The 19,875-nt window shown below is 53.0% G+C and overlaps 1 protein-coding gene across 1 annotated transcript in view; it reads left to right on the forward strand.

Moving 5' to 3' along the window:
- Positions 1-7,134: 7,134 nt before the first annotated feature.
- Positions 7,135-19,875, forward strand: part of NTN1 (netrin 1) — a 173,975-nt gene continuing 161,234 nt past the window's right edge. The window contains exon 1 of the mRNA XM_032321197.1: positions 7,135-7,216. The gene's annotated coding sequence lies outside the window, so the exon portion shown is untranslated. The remainder of the gene's footprint in view (positions 7,217-19,875) is intronic.

A 19,875-nucleotide genomic window follows, 5' to 3' on the forward strand; every position in this document is an offset into this window, starting at 1 on the left:
GGGGTCCCCTGGGAAGCCCCAGCAGCCTCCCGAGGCAGAAGAAGCGGTGGGAAACGTGGCAAGAGGCTTTGCTGTGGTTTCTGCGGGTGGTAAGGCAGGCTCAGGACTGGCTTGTTCGAATCATTCCAGAAGGCTCTGGTGTCCCAGGTGGTTAGGACCCCGGATGGGCGACGAGAGGTTGGCGGGCTGGTGAGAGGTTAGGTGTGGTCCCGGGATCCGGGATCCGTCTGCCTGCATCTCCAAATCACCCTCGCTGGCTCGGGGGAGGGGGAGATGGGGAGGGGCTTTACTTTCTCTAGACTTAGCTAACCCTGGGACAGGCAGGCCCTCCCCGATCCGCAAGACCCCTGATGCCAGAGCATCCAAAAAATAAGAAAATACAGCCCATCCACCCAGTACCGCAAAAAAAAAAAAAAAAAGAAAGAAAGAAAGGAAAAAAGAAAAAAAAGAAAGAAAGAAAGGTTTTTTTTTTGTTGTTGTTGTTTTTTAAAGATTTTGTTTATTTATTTGACAGAGAGATCACAAGTAGGCAGAGAGGCAGGCAGAGAGAGAGAGAGAGAGAGAGAGAGGGAAGCAGGCTCCCTGCTGAGCAGAGAGCCCGATGCGGGAATCTATCCCAGGACCTTGAGATCATGACCTGAGCCGAAGGCAGCGGCTTAACCCACTGAGCCACCCAGGCGCCCAAGAAAGGTTTTTTTTTTTTTTAATCTCCTTTTTATCTCCTTCTGTTTTTAAAGATTACTTATTTATCTGTCAGAGAGACAGTAAGCACAAGCAGGGGGAGCAGCACACAGAGAGAGAAGCAGGCTCCCCACTGAGCAGAGAGCCCTATGTGGGGCTCGATCCCAGGACCCTGGGATCACAGCCTGAGCTGAAGGAACCTAAAAACTTCAAGCCTACAGATACAGAAAGTAGATTGGTGGCTGGGACCGGGTAGGGGGTGTCAAAGGGCACAAGGCATCATTGACAGGATGAACAGGCCCAGCCCAGTGACTCTAGTTGACAACATTGTGTCATATGCCTGGGAGCTGCCAGGAGAGCGGAGGTTTACTGTCCTCACGGTAATCACAACCACCACAAAATGGTAACTATGTGAGGTCAAAGAGGCGATAATTAACCTTTTCGTAATCTTTTTTTTTTTTTTGCAGTATGTATGTATCAGACAGAGGCATGGGACACTTTAAACTCACACCATTTTGTATGTCAATTATATCTTGATAACCCTAGGGGAAAATTTTTTTTTTTTTTAAAGGAAAGATACAGTCTCTAGACAAGTAAGAGGACTTGGGTCCAGATACTTGCACTGTCACTTTGTAGCTGGGGCTTTGAGCCATTTACTTAGCTGCCCCATGCCTCAGTTTCCTTATTTGTAAAACAGGGCTTACAGTCCCTTATTTCATACCATCGTGACCATTGGAACGGACACCCATAAAGCTCTTAGGACAGGCAGGATGCACAGTGAGGGATAATTTCTTTTTTTTTTAAGATTTTATTTATTTATTTGACAGAGAGAGTGCGAGAGAGAGATCATAAGCAGGCAGAGAGGCAGGCAGAGAGGAGGAAGCAGGCTCCCTGCTGAGCAGAGAACCCGATGTAGGGCTTGATCCCAGGACCCTGAGATCCTGACCTGAGCTGAAGGCAGAGGCTTAATGCACTGAGCCACCCAGGCGCCCCCTATTATAATTTCTTGATTACACTTCATCTCTCAGGTCTCAACAGATGTGACTTCATTGGTGACTCGGGAGTCCCAGGTTCCCCGCCCACTCCAGCTTTGGTGATGCTCCCTCCTCTGGCCTCTATATTCCTTGTAATGCTCACCCTCGCTGCAATCGCACAGCTGTTTGTGTTACTCTGTACTGAACATCTGCCTTTTCTCCCAGCCCGTAAGTCCTAGGGGAACAGGGACCAGTTTCCACTGTACCACGGTGCATGCATACAGGAGGTAGTCCATAAATGTCTATGCACTAGATAAGCCACCTAAGTTTACAGCTGCAGGTGCATGGACATCTGAGTGAGAAGGCATTCAGACAGTCGCCTGAAGAGCAGAAATACACAGTGAGAGGCTTCTGGCCCTTTTGTTTGATGGCAGAACACATTCCGGGCCCATCAGCTGTCCTTTTTAGGCCAGAGAGTCTGGAAAGAAATTCTTGAGGTGTCAAAACCTCTGTTGTAGGTGACCAGCTGGCCGTAAGCCCTCAATTGGGAGACACGGTGGAATGTGTACTGAGAGAGAAGCGGCTGCCTTGCTCGGGAGGGATCCGGTCTCGGTTTGCTAAACTAGCTGAATTCCAGAAATACCAGCAGGGAGATTGGCTCATGTCATACCTGCTTCTCAAGACAAACAAGCTGAAAGCCAGGCGGGGTGGGAGGTGGGGTGGGAGGAGAGGTGCCCTAGCTGCTGGGAGAAAGGAAAGGCCAGATGCATGGACCGGAAAAAGCCCCATAGCAGGTGGAGGTGGACGTAATGAATGGAGCCCAGGGACAAGCCTGGACATGTCAACATGTCAAACCTTGTTCCAGCGAGCCCCGGTCTCTCTAGCCCCATCCCGGAGAAAGCAGAACGCGAATAGTTTGAGACTGACCTGCCAAGCAAATGTACAGCAGGAAATTCTCATGAGCCAGAGGCCCTGGCCCCTGTGGCTAAAATCAGGATTCTGTCTGTGCTGATTTACTTCCCAGCTGCATTTTAGCAAAAGCCTCAAAAAGGCCACTGGGTTGTGCCCGAGATTGGCAGATGGGGCCAGCCTCCCTCGGGAGACAGAGAGCTACATGAATTGAGGTCCTAGGAGGGAAAGACCCCATCCCATAGCCTCCCTCTCTCTGCAGCTCCTTCCCGCCTCCAAGTCCCAGCTCTTGTCCCAGACAAGTGTATTTGCATGGACTAGAAAAGTAAGTGCCTTTTACAAGTTGAGCCTGAGGCAGACTGAGAGCTGGCTTTGCCAGACGTGCCCAAAGCAATTTTGACCCTGGACCGGTGGTTCTCAGGGGAGATGTTATTGTGCAACTGAACGTTTGTGGTAGAGCAGCTTTAGTCATCAAAGTGACAGGGGGACACGACTACAAGTTAGTCCTCAGGACCTCAGGGTCCAGACACCTGAAATGTACACAGGGGACCGTCACACACACCTCTGAAGCCTCCCCGTGAACACTTACCAAGATGAAAAAAATCTGTGCCCAGAACCCCACTTTATTTTGTTAACAAACACAAAGGACTTGTTTTGGCACAAATCACAATCTTACCATACATGAACTTCCTGGGATGGCAACCTGACCGAAACGTGTTGACCCACTTTGGAAAGTCCCGTTGCCCGGGGCATCGGCCACTCACGGTGTTGGAATCACCAGAGCCACAAGCCTCAGTCCAGTATCATTTGTTACTGAGGTCTTCCTGGTCAATTCTATGCCGAAATGGAAACTTGCAAACTATTTCACCACATTTAATGGAGCTGTGCCAAGGCGCTGGCATATGAAAATTCATGTTATTTGACTATACATGACTTTATCTTTATTTCTTGCTTGTGTCACTCTTGGGGCTTCTGTAGGGGGAGGAAGTTATATGTGCCGGGGCAGGGGGCAGGCAGCGGGGGAAGTGGCATCTTTGTAAATTTCATTTCAGGATGATAAGGGAGGGTGTTACAGAATATTTGCAATACAAAGGGGGGGGGGCGCCTGAGTGGCTCAGTGGGTTAAGCCTCTGTCTTTGGCTCAGGTCATGATCTCAGGGTCCTGGGATCGAGCCCCGCATCGGGCTCTCTGCTCAGCAGGGAGCCTGTTTCCCCTCTCTGCCTACTTGTGATCTCTCTTTCTCTGCCAAATAAAAAAATAAAATCTTAAAAAAAAAAAAAAAAAGGGAGGAGGGGGCGGTGGGAGGGGGCATCTTTGCTTCCCTTCCACAGCAGGCTGTGAGCAGGTGCACAGCGAACCTTGGGCCCAGGACCCGGCGCACTCCATTTGTATCCATGCCCTGGTTTCTCTAGATTGAACAACACCTTTCCCAGTGAGTGGCACTGACTAGAGCGATTTACCGACTTATCGATGCTGCTGCTGGATATAGCTCACAGATGGGACGGGCAACCACAGCAGAAGCAAACTCTTGGGGTGGTTTAGCAAAGTCCAGAGTTAACCAAACCAGGGACCCAGGGGCCTTTCCCCACGGCGCCCGAAGTGGTATGTTCGCGCCACCTAGTGGGACCTAGAAAAATAGCAGGTTTGTGAGCTAGATGAAGCGCCTTGATTGGCAGATGGGTAACAAGGACTGAGTGATATTATCAGCTAGTACCCAAAGTCCACAGCCCGCTATCATTTTATAGATATTAACTCATTCTTTGCTTGTGATATAGGCGCTGTTCTACCCATTTTGCCCATAGAGAAGCCGGCACAGAGAAGGTAAGTGACTTGACCATGTGCAAGGAGCTGGCCAGAGGCAGGGTCTGGGATTTGAACCCTGCAGGTCTTGGCTCCGTCCACAGTGGCTGCTCTTAATCCTCCTGCTGTGGCTTTGCAGGCGGCTGCCCTCTGGGGAGACGTTATTCTGAAAGTCCAAGCCCACTGAGTCTTCATGGCTTCTGCAGCCTTTCCTTTCGAGGCTGGAGAAAAAGAGGAAAAAGAACAGGAAAGTAATACCGGAGTGTTGCCTTTGTCTTGTCTTTGTATGGGCTGTGGAAGTCTTTGTGCATAGTGTGAGGAGGAGGCTGTTTTGTTCTTTTGAACAAATAGCTAACCTGAAATAGCTAACCTCCCAATTATGCTGGAAGTGTCACAAGGTCAGGGCTCACATCTCATTCACTTCTGTATCCCAGTACTCAGCTGAGCACCTGACGCCCACCACGTGCTCGGGACCGACTTTGGCTGTAACATCTGTATCAAGATATAATTCTGCATACCATACAGTTCTTGCGTTTAAAGTGTACAGTGCTTTTTAGTGCAGTCACGGCGGTGGGTGCCACCATCATCACAGTGTTTCTCGGCCCCCAAAGAAAGCCCATTTTCCATACCTGCACTCCCCATAGTCCCCAAGCCCTATCCCTGGCTCTAAACAACCACCAGTCCACTTCCTGTCTGTATAGATCTGTCTATTCTGGACATTTCAGAATTAACAGAAGCATGTAAATGGGGCCTTTGGTAACTGGTTTCTTTAACTCAGCATACTGTTTGCAAGGTTCTTCTACTCTGTAGCACACATTAGTATTTCCTTCCTTTTACAGCTGAATAATACTGCATTCTAGGATCATACCACCTTTTATGGATCTCTTCATCACCTAATGGACATTTGAGCTGTTGACCCCTTTGGAGTTCTTCTAAATACCGGCTACTATAAACATTCCTGTATGAGTTTTTGCATAGAGTTATGTTTTCATTTCTCTTGAGTATATCCGTAAGAGTGGAACTGCTGGGTCATAGGCCAATGGTCTGTTTGACCTTTTGATGGATTGCCGGACTGTTTTCCAAAGGCTGCACCATTTTCCCTAGGAAAATTTCCCACCAGGAATGCATGAGAGTTCACTTTCCTTACATCCTCATCAACACTTGTTATTATCTTTTTCTTTTAATTACAGCCGGCCTACTCCCGCACAGTGCTACCCTATTGTGGTGGGATGGTTGCTTTTTATTCATCCGCTAATAGGCTCCCAGCCTGCTCCTGCTGGGTGGGACCACCACAGTCACATAGCACAATTTGTTCCTTTTACAGAAGAAGCAGCGCAAATGAAGGGGGAAGAAAGGACTAACCCGAGGTTAGTAACAGTCATTACTAAGAGAGATAATAACAGAACCTATAGTTTTTTTTTCTTTTAAGAAAGTGAAGAAAACCAAAGCCAATGGCAAAAAAAAAAAAAAAAAAAAAAAAAAAAAAAAAACAAAAACAAGGAAAAGGAAGAAAAGTCTGAATGGTGTTATTCTCTAAAGCTTCTCTAAGAGACGTTCTTGCCACTATAAAAACCAGAAGACAATCAGTAACTAGTAAGGGGTCCTCTAGGCATACCAGGCACAAAGCAAAGCACTTTCCACTCGCTTCCCTGTTTAGTGCTAACGGCACCCCTATCTTGCAAAGTTGCAGGGTCCATAAAGGGTTATGGGTGCTAGATCCTACAGGACCCTCTATCCAACCTGTTCCTGCTTGGAAGTTAGCAGAGACTTTCCCGGACAGGCAAGGACTCAGGAAGTCCCCACGCCCACCTGTCCTTCCCCCAGGGTTACTCAAAGCAGCATTTCAGTTGTGTCAGAAACTACACGGAGAAACTCAGGAATGAGGAAGGTAAACAACGGAGGCAGAAAACCTGAGTTAGTTATTAATGCAGCCAGCAATCTCGATATAAATGTCAAAAAATAATTCCTGAAAGGGAAGACCCATGATTTGCAATTTTAAATAATGGCCTGGGGCTAGAACGGTGGCTCTCGCCTGTCAGCCTGCGGCCGGGCGGCAGCGGGGAGCCCTGCGCCACGTTCCCAGGTGCGGCCCGCGCGTGAACGCACTCGCTGCCTTGAACTTGGAGCAGCCACACGGGAGACAGGCTTGCTCTAGGCTCTTTCCAGGCCGCCTCCTGCTTCTCGCCGGAGGAACCGGAGTTCCTTCAACCTTCCCTCGGGTCCTCTTAAACTTTTCTGTTGCAGGAGTGTGAATGACACTTCCCCCTAGTTTTAAGTGGCGACAGCTCTCCCTCTGTTTTATCGCTTCGGTCTTGTCCGCGGTGATTGGGGGAGGCGTGTCAGCTCGCCATCTTGGATCAAGGGCGACAGGACCAGTTTAGCACGGACCAAGGCGCGTCCCGAGGTGATGACAGCGGGGACGTAATCGCGCGTCCTTGGACAAGACTTTCCAACCCTGTTCTCCCCCGGCGCCACCCCAGCACCCGGTCCAAAAATAGATTCCTCCAAGCCCCGGGCCATCCTGAGCTAGAGTGGGTAGGATGAGAGGCTTCCTCTTGGGCATCCGGGGGTCCCCAGCCTTCCCCATCCTGCCCTCCCGTGCTCCCGGCTCAGCGCGGCCGGAGCGGGCGCCGCGGGGCGCGGAGTGGGTGCGCGCGGCTGGGGCTCGGCCCGGGGAGGGCCGGGAGCAGGGTGGCCGCGGGGGTGAGGAGCCGCCCGGGCCCGGCCGGCCTGACACCACCTGGCGGAGTCTCGGGGAAGAGTCTTAAAGGCGCGCGCTCCTCCGCGCCCCTCGCACTCCAGCGGGAGCCACCGAGAGCTCGCCTCCCTCTCCCGCCCGGCGCCTCGGGAGGTAAGTGCCGTCCGGCCCGCATGAGTCGGGGCCCGGGAAAGGGGTGGAGGGCGGCGTGGAGCGGCCCCGCGCTCGGGGAGCTCCCGCCCGGGCCGCGGTCGGAGGGCGGCGCCCAAGTTTGGGGAAGGCCTCGGAGGGCAGCCGGAGCGGCGCAGCGCCGGGGCGGGGACGGCGCGGGGGGCGGTGGGATCCGGCACCGCCTCCGGGACCCGCACCCGCGCGCGGCGCACGGCCGAGCCCTCCGCCCGGCGCCCGCAGCACTTGGCGCGCTCTGCCCGCGGTCCTGGCGAGCCCCGGGCCGGCCGGAGCCGCGACCCCCGCCCCGCGCCTTCCCGCCCGCCGGGCCCCCGCAGCCCGCTCGCCCCGCGGTCGCTCCGGGTCGCGCCGGCAGGTCGCTCTGGGCCGCCGGCCAAGCCCTCCCCAGGCCCCGTCGCGCCCGCGCCCCGGGCCACCCCGCCCGGCCTCTCGGCGCTGCGCCCCTCGCCTCTGCCCCAGCTCCAGCCGCTTGCTATTTTCACACCTCCCGGTGCCCCGGCCCCGGCGCCTGATTCAGTGCTTAGTAATTAATTTGGCGTTTCAGAATGGTCAGCGGGCTGGATAATGGGCGCATTCATCCCCCGGGCTAATCTGAACAGAGGTGGGAAGAAAGGCTTTCACAGACAGAAAATGCCATTCGCTGAGCGCTCAAAGGGGCTGTCACTCCCAGAATAAATCGCCGCCGCGCCCGCCGGCTTCTCTGGCCATTTCCATACAGCCCCGGCCCGCGCGGCGGACCCGCCGGCCTCGGCCTCGGCTCCCGGGAATCCCTCACTCGAGGCCCTTCGACGGGAAAGTCGGGCGAGGGCGAGACCCAGGCGGGGGTCGAGGGAGACGGGGAAGCGGGGGGCTCGGGTTAAGGCCGCAGGGGACAAAGAGCTTGATTAGAAAATCAAATGCTAACCTAGAAGGAGACGCCGCTAATTCAAGGCGCGGACGTTGGAGCTGGGGCTTGGGGAGCATCGGTCTTCAGCCCCGCCGTTCGCAAAAGAGGAGGGCCGGCGCTCCGAGCCGTCCGCAGCGGGCCCGAGGTCACGCAGCAAGCTTCTGGATCTCCCGAATTATCAATGGATTCCAGCGCACAAGCAGAGCAGATCATAGAAGCAGGGCCCGCTCTCCTGGAATCCCGACCCTCACCAGGAGGCGTTTGGTTCTGGGTTCGCGGGGGTGTGGGCTCTGTCTCCCGGGGGCCTGGAGAGGGGACCCCGTGCCCTCCGCGGCCTCTGGCTGGCCACTCCTGCCCGGACCCTACGGGCTGCCTATCGGTCCGTCTGCGAGTTCCAGAGGCTTGATCCTCTGACCTCCCGAGGTCGCCGCCAGTGTGGGGCACAAGCGGTCTTCGGGCTCTGAAAGCCAGGGCCTTTCGCTGGCAGCGCCCTGCGCCCTCCGGCCAAGCGGGATCGTGCGTGCGCTGCGACCGCAGTCCTGACCCGGCGGACTGCGAACCAACAACGCCCCCAGCCCGGCTGTGGGATCTCCGGGTGGGCAGGGCTGGCTTGGCTTTCTCCAGGGTGAAGCTCCAGACGCTTGATTTTCCTGCTGTTGGGGCTCACCGGTGTGTCCTCCTCGAGGGGCAGATCTGGCTCTGGACCCTTCTGGACCCCCAGTGGGATCTTCCCATCAAGGGAAAATGCGGAACCAGAAGGAACTATGGCCCTGACAGCCAACATCAGCTGGACTGAGAGGCTGGAGTGACAAGGGAAGCAGCTGGGGGAGAAGGGTTTTTTCTGGGATTGCCGGAGGGGTGTCCCAGAATGCATAGGGGAGGGCATCACCTGCCTCTTCACCAGCTTCTGGGTGGAAGTCCCTCCTCTCTTTTGGGACTCAGTTTCCCTGTCTGCAAAACAAAGATGAAATCGCATTTGGCTCCCAATGGGGACCCTTAGTAGAAGGATCCCACACACCACCCCCACCCCCAGCCACCAATCTGGCCTCACACTCCCCTGGCATCTGTCCAGATATTCACCAGCACCTCTCCTGGGGGCTTCAAGGACTCTCCCAAATTTTTCTTGGGCTGCTTCCACCCACCCTTGCTGCTTTTGGGCTCAAGTACCCAGCTGTCCCTAAAACCACACGGTCTAAGAGCGGGAAGGGTCCTTTCAGAGAATCTGGGGCTGCTGTGCTGATGGGGGTGGTGAGTCTGGAGTGGCTTGCTGGGGTCACCCGGCTTGTTGAGTCAGAGGACTTGAGCTAGAGGGGATTTCTCAGACTCTGGCATCGGCTCTGGGGCCCTACCCCCAGAGAGAGCTTCCCTCGGCCTGGGGAGGGGCCTAGAAATCTGATTTTAAACAAGCTTCCCAAAGCATTTGGGCACAAGTGGTGTAGGGAATGTATTTAGGGAGATAGTTTAGGAAACTGGGCTTTGTCCCCAGCTGACCCTGCTTTCCCAGGATGGTTTTCTGTGCTTTATATTTGATCAGCATTTACTCTTTCCTACCCCAGGAGGCCTGAAGTGGAGGGGAGAGAGTGTACTGCTAGGAGATACCTGGGGATCCCCCCCCCCCCCAGTGTGCAGCCAGAGAAGGAAAAAGCTGTGGATGAGCTGAACATCCCACCAGATGAGGACGGTTGGCGTGGGTTGGACGTTGACCGTCCCCGCAAATCAAGGGGACTTTTCTTACCAACACACTTTCACAGCTGGACCTAGCTCTGTGCACCACAGGCCCGCCCCCCCCCACAGTACAAATGTGCCCAGAGGCCCCCCTGCCCCCCACTTAGCAAGGCAAACCCCTGCCCACACCAGGGACAGAGCAGCCCACCCGCCATAGGGAACCCATGCCAGCAGTAACCCAGGGGTGAGTTGTGGCCCCGAGCACTGACACCTGGCCCTTCACCAGGCTGGGGCTCAGAGGAGAGAAGGTGTGACAGGGTGGGGTGGGGGGATGGGGGGATGGGGGGAAGGCGTGGAAGAAGGTGGCAGTGGTGGGGGGGGAGGAGAGGAGAAGCTGTTAAAAATGGGGCGGGGGGGGAGTGGAGGGGACGAGTTCTTATTTATGTAAGCCATTTGTAGCTGTGGATTGTAAAACTGGGCAGGATTCTCTGGAGTAATTCATAGTGTTTGGACAAGACAAACATTGTTCTGCTTTAAACAAACCTCCAGAAAGGTCAGCCTGGTTCATCCCTTTGCTGCGAGTTGCTGAGACTATCCAGATGATGAGAAAATCAGATCTTAGCTGAGGGGGGCCCAGGCAGGAGGCAGCTGTCTCTTCTGAGTCCCTTGGACCCAGGGTGAGGGCACCAAGCCCAGAGAGGGTCCTGGGCTCTTGCTGAAACAGGCTGATTTCTGCTCTGGAGCCAGGAGACATGGTACGTGTGTGTATATGTGGGGGGTGGGGGGGTGGTCACAGATTTGGAATTTTGATGCTGCCAAGGATCACTGGAGTTCTAGAGTGAGGCCAGCATGACCTACGTCAGGAGTCTTCCTTGCTCGGGTAAAGAATTCATGGGAAACAAATGTTCAGGGATGCAGACCCGAATTAGACCCTCCAGCTTTGAGCCCAGGCATGTGTCTGGACATCAGCAAGTCCCTGATCCTTACATGTTCTATGCGCTGGCTTGGCTGGGCCGCCTCTCTGTTCCATTCAGCAGACATTTCTCGAGTGCCCACCGTGTGCCAAATCATGCTAGGCATCGGGCATGAGGTCGTGGGGCTGATGCTGCCTTACTGTCCCCCTGCCTGTCTTCCCTAAGTCCTGCTCACTGACTTATTAGTAATTCGGAAAGTGTTATTACCCCAAAGCCCAGTCTTCTGCAGTGCTGGTGTCACTGTCCCCTACCTGATCTCTGGTGGCCCAGGGCAGTGAGTGGGGTGACCCTGGGGGTACTGTGCTTTCTTCTTTATGAAACATAAATCTGTTCAGGGCTTTGGACACCTCGGGGTCTCTTGCCTCTGCCTGTTGGCTTGGGACTCCTGATATCCATGGAAGAGATAGAGGGAGGGAGGGACGGTGGGAGGCAGGAAGGAGACAGAATGTCAATGTCCACATTTTCCAGGAGAGCGGATTGCTGCTCAGAGAGGTGGAGTGGCTTGCCCAGTGCTGTACCCGGAATGCCACCGGCTGGCTGGCTTGAGCTATAGACATTTACTTCTCCCAGTCGGGAGGCTGGGAGGTCCAAGACCAAGGTGCCCGCCAGTTTGGCTCGTGGCAAGGGCTCTTTTCCTGGTCTATAGATGAATGCCGCCTTGCTGTGTCCTCACCCCGTCGGGAGGGCCATCAGGTCTCTCCTAAGGGCACTAATGTCATCATGAGGGCTCCACACTCAGGGCCCCACCTCTGATACTATCACATTGTGGATTAAGGCTTCCTTGTGTAAATTTGGGAGGGACGCACCATAGCACCCACTGTCACAGAGGTGTGGCTAGAGGTGGTGGGGGGGGGATGGGCATGACGGGAGCACTGTCCCACTGTGCACTCAAGGAGCTCCCTGAAAGCAGGGCTGGGAAGCTGGGTGTCCCAAAAGACCCCAGAGACCCAGTGCTCAGCCAGAGGCTAGGAGGCTGCTCTGCAGGGTAGGTCACGTCCATGCAGGCTTCTGTCTCCTTTCTGGCATCATTCGGGGGGCTAGCATGGTGGCTACTCCTCGCCTGATGGGAGCATCAGTGACAGAGAAGTCGCCTCCCTCCCCCCACCCTGTATACTTTGTTACAGTTGGATAACCAGCACACTCACCCAATGTCAATCAATACTGGTCTGCGTCTGTTTCCATCCTGTGCCCCTCTTGGAATGAAGTCCCCTTAACCTTCTCCCTGTGTGACACGTGGACCAGGCACACCTCATTTGACTGATAATGGTGGTGGGGGGGTGGAAATAAGCTCTTATGCACAGTTGGTTTTTGCAATTAACAGAAGCTTCCTCCTTTAGACAGAGAAACTTTCTATGTACTTGGTTGCCACAAAAGCCATTTTTTTTTTCCGGCAAAGTGATTTTTTTTTTTTAACTTAAGTTAGCCAGACCCAATACAGCAGGTTTTCCCCAAGTGCGGTTAATCGGGAGACCTGCCATCTTCTTGGTTGGCTCATAGTCATCTTGAGGAACATTAGCTCTGGGGCAATTTGCTCAGCCTTCTGGGGTCCGCTTCTTCACTAAGTGGGAGAGCAACAAATGGACATTCTGGAAGGCTCTTCCTCCTCTTCTCCAGCACCGCAGCCCTCTCGGGAACTTGAGTGGGACCTGTCCCGCATCCCTCAGTGGTGGCTGGAATAGATGCCATTGTCAGCTGTGACTTCATAGAGTAACAGTGTCCCGGGATCTCCCATTCTTACAACCGTCCTGATCTGTGATTCTGGAACAACAGAAGATGCCTGACCTCCGCCGACAAACATTTAGAAATAAAGACCTTCTGGCTTCCCTGTGGACTGGAGAACCCAGAGAGTATGGCTCCGCTTCTCTCAAATGCTCAGGAGACTGTTGCCTTCTTTCTGGACTGAATCACAAAGGGGTTCCCGAAATCCCGGCTTCTGGAAAAGGGGGTTTATAACACCTCCATACACACAGCAAGCCCTTGGCAAGCAGATGCTGAAAATCCTCCGCCCAGCATTGTGGGAGGGAATGAAGAGCCAGATGCGGTCCCTGCTCCCGAGAAGAAAGCTTCAGGAACATTTCAGGACCGGAGGGTTAGTGGTTCCTTGCTCTGCTCCTTTCTCCCATCCCTAAGGCCACCTTTTAGGATGTGAAGGGGACCCTTTGAATTCAGGCAGCTCTAGAATTTGCCAGAAGTTGGAAAGCAGCATCTCTGGATTGAAATCAAGGGCCGTGCTTCCCACAGAGGCTCCAGCGGAGATCTGGTCCCTTGTGTCTTTCAGCTTCTAGGGGCCGCTGGTGGCCGCTGGCCTTCTTGTCTTGTGTCTGTGTCTTCACGTGGCCTTCTCTTTCATCTTGTCAGCGCTCCCTCTGCCTCTCTCTGAGAAGGACACTTCACGCGGTATTTCGGATGCGCCCACATAACCCACAGTGATCCTCCTATCTCGTGGTCTCCAACAGAGCCACGTCAGCAAAGATCATGTTTTGCCCCATAAGGCCACATTCACAGGTTCCAGGGAGGACGACGTGAATTTTCTCCTTGGGGGCAGGGGCATTTTCCTGCCTGCTGCAGCTGGTCACCATCACCGGTTGTCCGTAATTCTGTGGTTTTCAATTACTTAATTGTGAATTTGTAGTGCGTTCCTATTCTATGCCTGGCAGGGTGTGAGACACTGGAGAGTCAGAGGGAGAAGACCTGATTCCTCCCTCGAGAAGCTCATGGATTGGTCAGGGCAACAATGTGGTATTAAGAGCTATGGGTACCCACGATGGATCCCAAAGTGTTCAGATTCCTTATCAAAGTCTGTGTCCCTTGGCCTGTGCTCACCTCTCTGACCTCCTCTTCTCTCAGTCTCCATCTCACTCCTTAAGCCCCCACCAAGCTGGCCTCCTTCCTGTTCCTTGGCAAGTCAAGTTGTGCCTCAGGATCTTTGCACTTGCTGTCTTCAGTGCCTAGAAGCACGTTTCTTCCCCTTCCCCAACCTCCATATCCCCACGGCTCCCTTCCTCACTTAACTCTGCTCTGCTAGATCCTTCTTAGAGAGGCAACCCCCGTTTCACCCCGGTGCCTTGGGTGAGACGCACCTTCCCTCCTGGCACTCCCCATCCTGTCCCCTATTTTATGTCCCCAGCACTTACACACCATCAAGTTACTCTTGCCCAGGCCATCTCCACTTCCACAAGCATTTGGACCTAACGATGACTAGACCTTTCCAGAAAATCCTAAACACAAATGCCTCCTGTTTCATTTCCATTTCTCTTTCTGAGAATTTTAGATTTTTTTGTCTTTATGTGTGTTTGGTGGGGAGGTGGTTAGTGGCACATTAGGCTAAAATTCAGGTAAATCAGAATGGGGTGGAAGACCAGGAGGCTCTTCTATGAGGATGTATAAATGCAAGGACTGGGGGTCGGGGGGGGCACCCTACTGGTGTTTAACGGACAAGGCTCAAGGATGTTAATGCCTGTCGTGGCAGAGGACTGTTCTGCCCAGTGAAGAATTTTCTTTCCCAAAATGTGAACAGCACCTCTTTGGAGAAACAATGTTCAGGAAACAGCCCATATCCGGGCCCTAAGATAACATTTTTCAAATGCAACTGAGAACCTTTAGCCCTATAATAGTTTTTCAGGCTATTTCTCCCCCAAATCCGTCACCATATGCTAACCCTGTCTGTGTCCTCCTGCCCATGTATACTGTCTCTTGAGATCACCTCTGCACTTTGAGGTTTCCCTGCGAGGATGCCCTGATTCAGAGCTCCAACTCTGGGCTCAGAGCCCCCCCCCCAACTTTCTCCACCCAGAGGACCATCCCTTTCTCTGAACTCTGTTTCCTTCCCTCCTGACAATGCTTCCCCCCATGGTGAAGCATTTTCTTTAATAGTTTTCAGGGTGGGACCTTGTCAAAAGGTTTTTGGAAATGAAAATAAATTACATGGGGCTGGTTTCCCCTATCCACAGGCATTTTTCACCCCTTCAAAGAGCTCTGGTAGATTAAAGGATTTGGTGGATTTGGGGTTTCTATGGGCTTCTGTGCCCAAGTCCTGAATCCTTGGCCGGTGGAGAAGCAAGCAACTGGGGAGGCCCAAGCTGGAGATGAGGGCCGTCCACAGCTCTGAGGGTTCGTAAACCTCCAGAAACCCTCCACACGATTCAAGCCTCTTCCATGCTCCAAAACCTTTCCCCACAACACCCCCAGCTCCCAAAATCCTGCCGAGGGAATGGAATCACCTTGAGCAATCCTCCGTGAGTCCTGTCGGGTGAGCTGGGCCCTTGAATTCTAGAACCGAGGGGATGCCCCTCGTTCTTCTGGGGTCAGGGATCTGGGAACCAGATCTGGGGATTTTGAGAATAAAAAACCCAAAGTGCAAATAAAAACCCCTAAACAATCATTCATGGGGCAAGCTTCTTTCTTCTCCCACCCATCTTTTAAATCAGTCTCACACGCCTTTACTGTAAATGTGATGACCCCTGTTTCACCGTGAGATGGGCCGAGTGCCTCGCTCAAGGTCACACAAGGTCAGTTCGAGGGGACTTGGAATCACGGTTTGTCTGCGTCCTGTTCTTCCTGTTTCCCAGAGAAAGACTATCCAAAGCAGGCCACCCTGACCCTTGTGGGGAGGCCAGATGCCTGCATCAGACTCCAGAATCTTCCATTCCTTTGCCGCTGCAGTGGCCAGCCTCTGTCGGGAGTCCCGGGGACCCCCTGGTTTGATGTCTGCTCTCGTAAGGGGACCAGACACACAGAGACAGGTCTCCACTCATCCTGCTGGTAGCACCTCGAAACATTTGCCTCCGTCCAGCCGTGGTAGAGGCCCACGGGTGCCGAAAGCTTAGCGCCAGCCAAGTCCATCCCGGCGGTAAGCAGTGACCGAGAGCTCCCGACCCTGGCACTGCATCGCGTTAGTTCAAGTCCCTGGTCTCTGCATCTACTTCCCTGGAACTCAGTTTCCTCCTCCTCAAAGAGGAGTCGATCTACGCCTGTCCTGTCAGGTGTTACGAATATTCTGAACTAGTGATCGGTGGGATGCTTGGAAGACAGTTTGGCACACAGTAAGCGTTAAATAAATGTTTGATTTAGAAAGTAGGACCCTCGAGCATGCCCACGAGGAAGGCTCTGGGTTATCTCATTTCTTCTGAGCCCTTCCTCCCAAACCATTAGCCTCTGATGCCCTTTGCCCCCCATCGCTGGGCCTTGCCCTCCCCAGCGTCCTCCCGGTGTTCCCGGAGTGCTCCCCCGACCTGCCTTCCCACTCGTGCCCCATTCCAGCTCACCCTCACTCACACCACAGGCCTCTTCTGTGGGACTGCTCTCCAGACCACACTCCCCCACGCCCAGGACTGGGGAAGGGCAGGGGCTGTCCTCCTCAACCCCCCAAACTCCTTCTGTCTTCATCAAAGAAACGATACCCTCGTCCTTTAGGGCCTTCCCATCTCCTCCTCCGAATCCCCACCCCACACCCCACAATCGTGGTCACTCTCCTTTCCTTTGAGGACACCAGCCCCAAGTCTTGAGGCTGGCCCTGTGTGCCTTTAAGACCCGGGGGACAGCTCGTCAGGCACCTGGACCTCCTTAAACCTGGTCCCCTTCACCTCTGCCTCCCAGCAGGGAGCCCCCTCTTGCCCTCAGCAGCCCTCATCATCACCTGAGCTGTTGCCTTTCTGGAATCTTCCCTGTGGACTCCAGTTTGAGACCATGATCTCCTCCGCTACTCACCACACCTGTCTTCCTGAATCTTCTAGACCAGCTGCTCTGTCCAATAGAACTTTCTGGGATAATTGAAATGTTCTTCATCGCCTCCATCCAAAGGAGGGTTCACAGAGGAACCCTTAAATTTTATTTCATTTTAATTCATTCAAGCCCACATTGAAATAGTTACGGTAGCTGGTCACTACCGCACTGGACCGCACAGTTCTAGAAACCCTGGGCTCAGTTTCCCGTTCTCTCCATGTCTTGTCTTCACGTCTTCTCTCTTTAGCTTGGCTTCTATGGTCCATCCTGGCAGCAGCCCTCGGCCCCTTCTGTCCTTCCTCCTGGAAGAAAGCTGCAACTCTGGATTAATCCAGTGGTCCTGCTTTCTTTAGGTCTACAAGGGGGCTGCTGAGCACTGCTGGGGTGGTGGGGAGGCTGTGACTTTGACGGTTGAGGCTTGCTTTCCCATAGATGGAACCTCAGCAGGAGTTCGAGTTCTGGCCAGCAAGCATCAGCCTCTCGTCCATATGACCCCAATCAAGCTTTCCCTTGTCCTTGAACCTCCAATGATCCCACCTGCTCCCCCGCTGTCAGAAGATGCTGCCACTTCCTGTTCCACTGGGACAAGAGGCTCTTTGGCACGTGACCGCCAATTCTACAAGGCCAGCTCTGTCTGTCTCCAACCTCTCTCCTTCCATTCCTTCCAATCACCCCATCTCTTTCTTACCCCTTGTTTCCACACTTTGTGAGTGCCGTCTACGCTTGCTGTCTCACTTTCAGGACCCGTGGAAGTCTGGCGTCTGTCTCCACCCCTCCTCTGTCATTGCTGGCCAAGATCGCTGGTGACTTCCTTGTTGTTCAAATCCAAAGGACTTGTTTCAGATCTTATCTTGACCTTGAAGGCAGCGACACCGCTCACCACCCAGCCTTCCTTAAAACTTCCCCATTGGCTTCTAGGGCCCCCGAGTCTTCTGGCTTTCCTCCCGCTCCTCCTCTGGCTCCTTCTAGATTTTCTTGAAAGGACCACATTCTCCTCTTCCTAGCGTGATGCTCAGGCTTCCCCGGTAAGGCTGGTGCCAAGAATGGTGCCCCACCTCCGCCGGACGCATTGCTTGAAGAAACACCTGAGAATTTGCTTTCTCATCCAAGAGCGGCACTGTTGTGTTTTGAACTCCTGCTTGTGCCTGACATGCCTTTTCGGGTGTGTATTTATAAGCACCGCTTTGAGAAGCTCTCACAACACTTGGACATCTGTTTTTTTCATTTGTCCCCTCAGAGGGCAGTATGCTTTAGGGAGGGACACTGACAAACAAAAGGGTGTTGGGAGAGTCTGCCCAGTGGCCAGAAGACTGTCCTGTGAGAACTCACAGAAAGAACTGGAAACATTTTTGCCTCACCGATAAAAGATGATAGAGGGTTGACTGCAAAACTTGCAAGAGGCTGGTCTTGGTCTGGGTCTCTACCACGTGGAGGTAGAATTGCCTGAACTGTATTAGCAGCAGAGAGGTGGGTTTTGAATGGAGGTAGATGCGTTCTACCATGTCAGAATATTCTGAACCTCCAGGAGATCGTGGGGTCGTGAGTTCAAGCCCCATGTTGGGTGTAGAGGTTCCTTAAGAAATAAAACATTAAAAAAAAAATTCTCTGCAGACAGAAATGACACAGCAGGAGGAAGGCTTGGAGTGTGCCCTGAAAGCCAGCCCAGTAGAACCCCCAAAACAGACCCCACTGGGGTGGGCAGTGAGCTGGACACCCTGACTTGCCTCTTTCAGACCTGTCCTGGCCAGACTGGCTTTCCCTGACTTGTGTTTTTGTGTGATGCCACCTGCTTCTAGCACGAGCTGTCACGCAGAACCTGTCCCACAGAGCTCGCTGCTGTCACTGCCATGGGGATGTTCTTGGGAGATGTAGGCTCAGTACTTAATACTGTGTTCCCTTTATGGCTGCCCCCCATCCCAGGAGAAATTCCTGTCTCCTCTTAGTACCGAGAATAGTTGTAATTCTCTTGAGTAATCGGTCTGTCTGTTTCCATCTCATGGACACTGGGAATCATGTAACTGGCATGGTTTCCTTTTCATTTGGGCCGCAGGAAAGCTGAGGGACGAATAGACCTACCCATAGGAGGTGAATAAGGCATTCTAGGGACCATTTTTGCTTTATTTCCATTTCCTGTCCTCCTGGTTTTTCTTTCTTTTCTTCCCCCTCCTTTCTCTACCACACAAAACTGAGAATGCCCCAGCAAAAAGCATCTGTACTCTCACTATCGTTCTCATGTTTGATGCGTACTTTAAAAAAAAAAAATAAAAATGAGCTTATACTGTGCATAGTGGGTTTTTTTGAGGGGGGGCATCATGTTTTGTAATTTGCCCCCCCCCTTTTATAATATGTCATGAACGTCTTTGCATGTAATTAAATGGTCTTCTTTGGATTATTTTATTATTGTTTAAAAATTAAAAACCATTTTATCTATGTATTTGAATGAGAGGGAGAGACAGCTTAGAGGGAGAGGGAGAGGGCGAAGCAGACTCCCTGCTGAGCAGAGCGCTGGCTTGGGAGGGTAGGGGGGAGAAGCTTGATCCCAGGACCCTCAGATCATGACCTGAGCCAAAGGCAGACACTTAACCAAGTGAACCACCCAGGCGCCCCCTAACTTATTTTAAATATCTATAAAGATCTGGCAACCTGATCGTCACAACGAACACAGCTGTATCCACTTTTTGTGTGCCTGACCTTATGAGCATTTACATGTATACCTTCTTTGTGTACCTTATGTAATTCATTTTGTGTGTCCACATATTATAAGCCACAGTCTTCGTATATGCTGACTCATGTGGTGCTCGTAATCTGATGAGATGGATGTTACTGTCCCCTTTTTACAAACGAGGAAAGCAAAGCACAGAGAGATTCGACACTGTGCCAAGGCCACACACTCTGGGCTTTCCACCTGGCCCTCCAGTCGCCCAGCCCACAAGGTTAAACTTTTCCTCCATCTCTCGCCTCACTGTCTAATTTATGCTATTTTGCCAGGTTCTAAGTAGCCTCCTAAGTCACCGAGAATCCTCTCTGCCACACGGCAGAAATAAACAGGGTAGGGAGTGGTAAATGGCACAGAGAAGGCAAAGCTAAAACCTTTCCTGAGGGCAGGAGATGAATTTGGGCTGTCTATCGTGCAAGGGAATGCGTTTATTTCCTTGGGCTGTGGTGCACACCCAAGCTGGCTTGGGTGGCCGTCTCTCAGGGAGGCTGGGGAAGGCGGTTTTCCAAGGAGACAGAGCTGGGGCCAAAAGAGCCCTGAGGCCCCCTTCTTGGATTCTCACAGTTTAGGAGAATGCCAGTAAGACAAAAGGAGACAGTTGATGGAGCTAATAGTCAGCTCTTGGGCCAGAACCAGAACCCTGGGCTTTCAGTCTGGATTT

This window comes from Mustela erminea, chromosome 18 (genome assembly GCF_009829155.1).
Source record: "Mustela erminea isolate mMusErm1 chromosome 18, mMusErm1.Pri, whole genome shotgun sequence".
NCBI classification, from domain to species: domain Eukaryota; kingdom Metazoa; phylum Chordata; class Mammalia; order Carnivora; family Mustelidae; genus Mustela; species Mustela erminea.